This window comes from Silene latifolia, chromosome 1 (genome assembly GCF_048544455.1).
Source record: "Silene latifolia isolate original U9 population chromosome 1, ASM4854445v1, whole genome shotgun sequence".
Lineage (NCBI taxonomy): Eukaryota > Viridiplantae > Streptophyta > Magnoliopsida > Caryophyllales > Caryophyllaceae > Silene > Silene latifolia.
In genome coordinates, this window is record NC_133526.1 from 125749437 (window position 1) to 125759954 (window position 10518).

Here is a 10518-nt window from a genome sequence, read left to right on the forward strand (position 1 = left end):
AAGTCACTCCGAGACGTCACCTGATTAAGTAACTAGGGGCAAAAATACAGTGTTAATCCAGTTCACTTTAATAGGATTCGACATTGTCACTACAACCTATTTGGATAAAACAAAGTATTTAACTTCAAATAAAACTGAAGATAAGAGTTAAACGATAAATGCAATTATCATATATGAAATAATAAATACAATATCTTAATTATTACATATCGCATAATTTACAACAGTTCTGGCATTCGTCTCAATCCCATACAAATTACATGACTATCATGCTTAGCTTGAGACAATGACTTGGTTAAAGGATCAGCGACATTATCATTTGTCCCACCCTTACAAACTTTTATTTTCTTCCTTTCAATGAAATCTCTAATTACATGATATTTTCTAGGTACATGTCTAGACTTGTTACTAGACTTGGGCTCTTTTGCTTGAAAAATTGCCCCGCTGTTATCACAATAAACAGTGATAGGAAGTGATAGGATCCTCAGCAAAGGGAACTATCCTTAGTCCCTCTAAAAATTGCCTAATCCATACAGCTTCCTTTGCAACTTCAGATGCTGCGATGTACTCAGCTTCCGTTGTAGAATCAGCAGTCACAGACTCCTTAAAACTTCTCCAGCAAACCGCTCCCCCATTTATCAAAAATACAAAACCAGCCTGGGATTTCATATCATCCCTGTCCGTTTGGAAACTAGCATCCGTATGACCTTTTACACGTAATTCAGTTTCTCCTCCAAACACAAAGAATGAAACTTTAGTCCTTCTTAAGTACTTAAGAATATTCTTGACGGCTATCCAGTGACTCTCACCTGGATTACTCTGATATTGACTCATCATACTCATTGCATAAGAGACGTCGGGACGGGTGCACATCATAGCATACATGATCGATCCGACAATGGAAGCATAAGGAATCGATTTCATGCGTTCAATATCCTTAGGTTCAGTAGGACACTGTGACTTACTCAAAGTTATCCCACTACCTATCGGTTGAAAATCTCTTTTAGAGTTTTTTATATTGAATCGGTTAAGAATCTTATCGATATAAGCTTCTTGACTCAAAGCTAATACCCTTTTAGATCTATCTCTATAGATCTGGATACCCAATATGCACTGAGCTTCTCCCAAATCTTTCATTTGGAAGTGTATTCCCAACCTCTCTTTCACTGAAGTAAGCATAGATACATCATTCCCAATGAGTAATATGTCGTCCACATACAAAACTAAGAAAACAAGCTTGCTCCCACTAAACTTCATGTACAAACATGGTTCCTCGACACTTCGAGAAAATCCATTCTCTTTAGTTACATGATCAAATCGATGATTCCAACTCCTTCTTGATGCTTGCTTAAAACCATAAATGGATCTCTTAAGTTTGCATACTTTGTTAGGATTTTTAGGATTCACAAAACCTTCAGGCTGTGTCATATACACTTCCTCTTTCAGAAATCCATTAAGGAAGGCGGTCTTGACATCCATTTGCCATATTTCTTAATCATGAAATGCAGCAATTTCTAACATTATCCGAACAGATCTAACCGTAGCAACTGGTGCAAAAGTTTCGTCATAGTGTAAACCATGAGCCCGGGCGAAACCTTTTGCCACCAATCTAGCTTTGCAGACATCTTTATGTCCATCTATGCCAATTTTGATCTTAAAGATTCACTTACACTGAAGAGGCCGAACATCTTTAGGTAAGTCTACCAGGTCCCATACCAGATTATCGTACATAAAATCCATTTCGGATTGCATGGCTTCAAGTCATAGCTTAGAGTTAGAACTAGTAATAGCCGTTTTGTAGGTTTTAGGTTCGTCACATTCTAAAAATAACACTTCTGATAAGACTCATATTTGTGCACATTTAGTCCCCTAACTAGCCTCGTTTCCATGCTTTCTAGTGTGGGAAATATTGGTATATCTCATCAAGAAAATTCGGATTATAACGAAATTATAAATATGAAATTACGAGTCATAAACGAAATTGCATAAACAAAAGAATAGAGATTAGAATTAACCTTTGGTCCTAGCAATTTGGCCTAAGAACAAATATCGAGATTGATATTCTCCTAATTGCTGCACCCAAAATGCTTTGAGAAATGCCCTTGTTCTTGCTAGAAAGAACCCTAATTGCTCAATTATTTTTTTAGGATTTTGATGAGAGTATTAGGTCAAAAAAATGAAGTAAGAAAAAATAATCCTCCCTCTCTCCTAATATAACCGAAAATAGGAAGAATAAGGGGAAGATATTTTTCTTCTTTTTTTTGTTTTTCTCTTTGACCGAGTAACCAACCGAAAAAATAAGGAGATAAATCTTCTTATTTTTGGTGGTTATCATATTGTATAAAATGCGTATATTTATAAATTATCATTTATGTCGTCACGTATTAATAAGTCCACACACAACAGTTTGTCGTCGATTTATTAATACCGGTCTGTAAACATTTATTATGACAATTTCGTATAATATATACATTAACTATAAATATCGCATATTTATAATTTGCTAATTAAATATAACCGTTTACGTTTAATTACGAATTAACATCTTAATTCGTTTAAGCTAACATTATATACATTAATTAAATATAACAGTTTATATTCAATTTACGAATTAACAATTAATTCGTCTCAGCTGATATTATTTAATTGTATTAAATAATCGTCTCATCATCACATTGACTAACTTTTTAGTCAAATATATGGACTAACCTTTTAGTCATATAAGGCATCAATGTGATTACATTTTCATATAATCACATCTCTCAAACACATCCTTTAGGTGTGACTTTTAGGGACCAGTTGATCACCGCCATCAGTATGATAATAACGTCAAACTTCTAGCAAGCCAACCGTTATTAATAAACGTTAATCAACTGATAAAATACTAAGTATACCCTGTGAATCTATAAGAGATTTATATACGTTATCACACTAAATGTGGAGGACACTAGCTCCAACAATCTTCCACTTGTCCTCACAAGTGTATGTGCGATAACCGATTCTCATATCCTTAATTTCTCCCACTCAATGTAAAACAATTTGCAAAATCCGTATTCACAAAGGTCGTATTTTACAAGTGATCAATATCAAGAGTGGTTTTCCCGACTAGAGAGTAACTTAATTGATAAACGAATCATCATTCGAGCATGGCCATGCATTTCAGTTACAACTCCTCGAGTGGCCCTGAGAAATGACTAAACCTGATAAAGGTTGGATATTTTCTTCAACTCGAATCCTTCAGATATAAGCACAGTATGAAATGACCCAGTAAAAATCTACTTAGCCTCCTGTTACGGTCGACCATGAGAAAAAAACCAAAGTCACCCAAAAACTGCCTTAATCTCAAGAGACAGTCGATAGTCAAAAGAATCGACTCTAGGTACACAATGGAAGTCCAATCCACGACCTGGCACCGAATGTTTTTAAACATATAGGACTCCATTACGTTGTCACAATGTCCTACGAGGTATCGTTATAACTCGCATCTGTGATCAATCAGCCAACTGTTTGACTTATGGCTCGTTGAACCCACCATCAATCAACTTCAGAATATAATAGCCAGAGTTATCAGCTCATGTAGGCGATTACGCGCCAAAACAAATATAATGTAATTCAGGTTCACTTTGTGGCGTTCAATGTTGTCGTACAATCCACATGAAAAACAAAATATGAAATAATACGATGAAGTTATAAATAGCATATGAAAAAGAAAATGTATCGAATCCATAATCAACTACTACAACTCAGGAAGACGTTTAATTCCCATGGAAATAACGTGCCCTTCATGCTTATCATATTTCAATAGTTTAGTGAGAGGGTCCGCGATGTTGTCATCCGAAGAAATCTTGTCAATCACTATCTCCTCTTGCTCCACGTAATCACGGATCAGGTAAGCCTTCCGATGTACATGTCTAGACTTGTTGCTAGACTTAGGCTCCTTGGCCTGGAAGATGGCACCTCTATTGTCACAATAGATGGTGATTGGGTCATTTGAACTAGGAACTATGGTTAGTCCTTGTAAGAATTGACGCATCCATATAGCTTCCTTTGCTGCTTCTGAAGCGGCATAGTACTCGGATTCAGTGGTAAAATCTGCTACAACTTCCTGTTTGGAACTTTTCCAGCTGACCGCAGCACCATTAAGAGTAAAAACGAATCCAGACTGAGATTTCGAATCATCTCGATCCGTTTGGAAGCTAGCATCTGTGTAACCGATTGCACATAGCTTAGTATCTCCTCCATAAGTCAATGCCCAATCCTTAGTTCTCCGTAGGTACTTAATGATGTTTTTAACAACAATCCAGTGTGTTTCACCCGGATTCTTTTGGTACCGACTCGTCATACTCAATGCATATGCCACGTCTGGACGTGTGCATATCATGGCATACATGATAGATCCTATGGCTGATGCATAAGGAACACGACTCATGCGTTCAACCTCTTCCGGTGTCGTGGGTGACTGAGACTTGCTCAAATGCATCCCATAAGTCATTGGAAGGTTCCCCTTGTTGGAGTTGGTCATGTTGAACCTCTCAAGAATCTTATCTAAATAAGACTCCTGACTCAGTGATAACATCTGTCGTGATCTATCTCGATAGATACGGATTCCAAATATCCGTTGTGCTTCACCCAGATCTTTCATCTGAAAATGATTCTTCAACCATCCTTTTACCGAAGATAAGAGAGGAATGTCATTCCCAATCAAGAGTATGTCATCGACAGACAATATCAAGAAAACAATCTTGCTCCCACTCGACTTGATATATAAGCATGGTTCCTCGACCGATCGAGTGAAACCATACTCTTTTATCACCTGGTCGAAACGATGATTCCAACTCCGAGAAGCTTGCTTAAGTCCATAAATGAAACGTTTAAGCTTGCACACTTTCTTAGGATTTTCAGGATCTATGAAACCTTCGGGTTGTACCATGTACAATTCCTCCTCCAAATAACCGTTTAAGAAGGCGGTTTTCACATCCATCTGTCAAATTTCATAGTCATGAAAAGCGGCAATCGCTAAGATTATCCGAATGGAACGCAGCATAACTACGGGTGCAAAAATTTCATCATAATGCAATCCGTGCACTTGAGTGAAACCTTTTGCCACTAGTCGTGCTTTATAGATATCTGGTTGCCCGTCTACAGAATGCTTTATTTTGTAAAGCCATTTGCACTGAAGAGGTCGTACCTTGTTAGGTAAATCAACAAGATCTTATACGTCATTCTCATACATGGAGTCCATCTCGGATTGCATAGCTTCAAGCCATAGCTTAGAGTCGGAACAGGTCATGGCACCTTTATAGGTAGCGGGTTCATTACTCTCTAGGAGCAAAACGTCATTCTCCTCGACCATACCAATGTATCTGTCTGGAGGATTAGAGACTCTACCCGACCTCCTAGGTTCCTGAGGAATATTAACCGTATCATTAGTTGAAGGAACATCTTCCTCCATCCGTTCCTCGGTAGTTGGTTCTTGAATCTCCGACAGCTCGAAGGTTCTATTACTTGACTTGTTCTTGAGAAATTCTTTCTCTAAGAACTTTGCACTAGCCGCAACAAAAACTCGATGTTCGGTAGGCGAATAGAAGTAATGACCAAACATTCCTTTTGGATAACCAATAAAGTATGTCTTGACCAATCGAGGGCCGAGCTTGTCCTCGTGTCTCCACTTGACATAAGCCTCGCAGCCCCAAACCCGAATAAAGGACAAGTTAGGGACCGTTCCCTTCCATATTTCATACAGAGTCTTGTCGACAGCTTTAGACGGACTTCGGTTAAGTATAAGAGCAGCTGACAAAAGAGCAAAACCCCATAATGAATTAGGTACTACCGTATGACTCATCATGGATCGAACCATATCAAGTAGTGTTCGATTTCTCCGTTCGGACACACCATTTAATTGAGGTGTTCCAGGTGGAGTTAACTGTAAAACTATTTCACAGTCTTTAAGGTGTTGATCAAACTCATTTGAAAGATATTCGCCACCACGATCTGAACGGAGTGCTTTAACCTTTCTTCCCAGTTGGTTCTCAACCTTATTCTGGTATTCTTTGAATTTTTCAAAAGACTCACTTTTATGCTTCATTAAGTAGACATATCCGTATCTACTCAAATCATCCGTGAAAGTGATAAAATATCTATAGCCGTCTCTTGCGGTGATTGACATAGGTCCACATACATCAGTATGTATGAGTCCTAATAGGTCATTAGCACGCATTCCAACACCTTTGAAGGAAATTCGAGTCATTTTGCCGATAAGACATGATTCACACGTGCCAAATGATGAGAAATAAAATGTGGAAATAGTCCCACCCTCAATGAGTTTCTTTACACGTTTTTCATTTATGTGTCCCATTCGACAATGCCATAGATAAGTTTGATCTTTGTCACCAACCTTTAATTTCTTATTATTCACATGTAATATCTCTGTGGTTTGATCTAAGATATAAATTCCATTCATAGAAACTGCTTTGCCATAAACCATTTCATTAAAAGAGAAAATACAGCTATTGTCCTTTATTGAAAATGAAAAACCGTCTTTATCAAGTACAGAAACAGAAATAATACTCTTAGATAAACTGGGTACATAGTAACAGTTATATAAATATAACTCAAAACCACTCGGGAGCTGGATTACGTATGTTCCCTTTGAGACTGCAGCAACTCTTACTCCATTCCCGACTTGCAGGTCCACATCACCCTTTGCGAGGGGTGTGATGTTTTTTAGGCCCTGCAAATGATTACACAGATGAGAACCACAACCAGTATCTAGTACCCAAGTTCCGAAACTTGCATGGTTAATCTCAATCATATGAATATAAGATGACATACCAACAGGAGTGACACGGCCTGCTTTTATGTCCTCACGGTACACGAGACAGTTCCTCCTCCAATGCCTAGTCTTGTGACAATAGTGGCACTCAACGTTACCGTCCTTGCTCTTTGCCTTGCCTTGTGAGCCACTAGTCTCACCAGGCCCACTCTTACCGTTTTCTGACTTCTTAAACTTTGGCTTTTCTACAGTTAGGTCGCCGTGAGCTTTGCCCTTACCCTTATTCTTGTTGGAAATCATGAGAACATCTTGCTTCATGCTCCCACTCAATTTCATATCCTTCTCGGTCTGTACGAGAAGTGAGTGTAGCTCATGAGGACTTTTCTTCATGTCATTCATGTAGTAATTTGCCTTGAAGAGGGCAAAACCATCATGAAGTGAATGAAGCATACGGTCAATGACTATGCTCTCACTGATTTTGCAATCAAGTGCCTCCAGTTTCTCGACATTCTCAATCATGTTAAGAATGTGTGGGCTAACCGGTTGGCCCTTCTGGAGTTTCGCATCAAAGAAGCGACAGATATGCTCATAAGTAACGATTCTCGGTGCTTTTGAGAACTCATTAGTGAGCGTGGTGAAATCTTGTTTGCACCTTGGGCAATGAAGCGTCTTTGCAAATTGGTTTCCATTGCAAAAATGAGTACGTTCTTTATCGCACCCGCTTCCATGACGAAATCACTATAAGCAAGTGACTCGTTAGCTCTTGCATTGGGGCCTGGGTTTGGCGGTATTGGCTCAGTTAAGTACTTGAGCTTACCGTCGGAATGGCAAGATTCCGTAATGATGCCTCCCGGTCCGCAAAGTTGGACCCGTCATTCTTCAGTCTTGTGGACTGATTCATGTGGTCCATGAAAGTTTTGAGCCAGGACTCGCGTGCAAGTGTGGCACTTGGCATAGGGATATCATTATTTCCAGCCATTTGTTGTAAGCAGTATTATCAATATAAAACGAATTCTACACTGCGAAAAGAAGAAGAAAAACATAATAAGCATACTCATCGTTATGATTGAAGTCTAATGCAAAAACTGCTATAATGCGAAGACTCAAGCATTTATACAATTGCCCTCCCTCAAGAATTATATAAATGATCTCAAGACTCAATTATCTGTAAATTGATAAGCCAACCTCTTGGCTAATTCTACTTTTAGAATTCTTGGTTGATAAATTTCTGTAAATTCTATCTATAGTCCATCATAATCATGAGAAACTCTTCAGATTATATTGTTGAGGTAAAATAAGCCAACACAAACTACTTACCCAATGTAGAAGGGGTCACATGGAGAGTAAGGTCCTATATGCCTACTGACGAAGAAGGGATTCATAGTTGTTTGGCCTATAAAGACTAATCTCAATTTTAGTTTTAGAGGAAGATCCCATCAACTTTATTTTAATTCATTTTAAGTGAACTAATATCTAGCATGCGAGAATGAATAAACTAAGATGATGGCTTAAAATTGTGTGACATCTTTATGTCCATGTGATCGATGCCATTTGGTGTTCACAATTAAGCATATGTGGTCGTTGGTCAATGGTCGATACAAAACACAATTTATACTTCACAAACAACTCTACAATTAGTAAAGAGGCAAGTAAAGGTCGGATCCCAAGGGACGGGTATTGAAATGAAGATTCTATTGTAACTAGTGGTGTCTAGGGGTGTCACAAATTGGGTTGATGTAGAAGGTCACTAAACTAGAATAGCAATGAAAATAAACTAACAAGGTAAATGAAATAAGGGTGTAAACAATTGATTAAAAGCACTAGGGTGTCATGGGTTCATAGGGGAATCATGGGATATGATCATACAAACATGTTCTCAAATTATAAGCAAGCAATTATTGTTGTGATGGATTGAGTTGGGTTATATCTTACAATCCTAGGAAAGTTTGGGTCCCGGAGCCGAATCTCTTGGATTGTACAACACCTACAAGTCGACTTAATCTTCCCTACTTAACACATGCATGGTCTAACAAGACTCGAGTTGGGTTATGTCTTACAAGTCAAGTTGAAAGGATAGAAGATGATAGTAAATGCAAGGATTCATAGGCTTAGCATTTCATCAAATATAACATGTGCATGTATTAAGATCAAAACAAGCAAGCAAATAAGATATGAAAGCATATTAATTTAAGCATGAATCATTCCCCATGTTGGTTTCCCCTAATCACCCATTAAACCCTAGCTAAGAGACTACTCACTCATTATCATATTGATCATGCTAGAAAGGTTGTCAATCATACTAACATAATGAAACATGATGAATAAATGAAAGTAATTAGCAATAATTAAAAAGGGATTAAGAGATTATACCTACTAATGATTCCAATAATAAAGCAAGAATAATAGAAGAACTTGATGATTGATGGAAGGTTGTCAATCTCCCAATAAACCCAATAATCTTCTAATTACCCAAAATAAATGAAGAACTAGAGAGAGATTAAAGAACTAAAACTTGGATTAAAACTTGATTAATATTTGATTACAATATTGAAGAGAGATTTGATTGATATTAACTACTCTAATTATTGATAAGAAGAACATGCTCCTCTAATTAGACTAATGGGGTATTTATAGTGAAAATTAGGGAGGATGCATTAGGGTTAACTAAGGGCTAAACTAGTAATTACACTTTTAAGTTGAGCAAGGAGCCTCCGGGATTGTCCGAGAGAAGGGCTTCTTCATTTCGTAGCTTGAAGAACGAAATCGTGTCTTTGTGTTGTGATCCGTGCGGCTGGGAGTCGGGACGGCCGGATCTGAGGTGGACGATCCGAGCGGATCAAGGAACAAGACGCTCGGACCGGGCATGGGGAATCCGAGCGGATTCCTGGTGAGGACGCTCGGACTGGGGAGGACGGACGGATTCTCTACAATCCGCTCGGATTGTAGTTCAGCAGCTTCTCTTCTTCTTTTTCTTCCCTTTTCTTCATGGATTCCTTGGGGATTTCCTTGGGGACTCAAGGATCCTTTTCTCAACAATGCTCTTCTACTATGCTATGTACAAAGGCCTTCTAGTCTTGTCTCTCCTTGATGCTTGGTCATTGAATATGATCAATTTAGCCTTGTTTTGCCATGAAAGTGCAAGATTCTTACTCCTTTCCTACCAAGGGATCAAAATCTCAAAGAATATGCAAAACAAAGAACTAAAGATAAGAAATGACCCAAATAGGCACTAAAAAGCATAGAAACAATGGTAATTCGGGGGCTAAATATGCGCCAATTATGGTCGCATCACCATGATAACTAACATCCAAACTATATGAGAAGCTTGTCTTGATGTTCCATCTTGGTCCATGTAGTGGGAGTGAGCAATCCAATCTCCATCTTTAGTCTTCTCAAAATTACAATTAATAAATTACAAAATAAACCTATTTACATTCTAATTTCAAAAACATAATACTAAAGAAAACCAAAGGAGATTCGAGATCTCAAAATTACATCAAGATTATGTTTCCATCATTACGAAAACATAATCAACTAAGGCCACACTAGGTAATACAAATTACATCCGATTGCAAAAATACGTAAATAAACCATTCAACAATTCATACAACTAAATAAAATGCATCAACTATAAATTAATCATTCAAGACATAATTCCTTAATTATGTAGAGTAATTTATCCAAACCACCTATTTTATAATTATCAAAAATATGTGACAATTCCTCAATTACTCACAATAATTCCA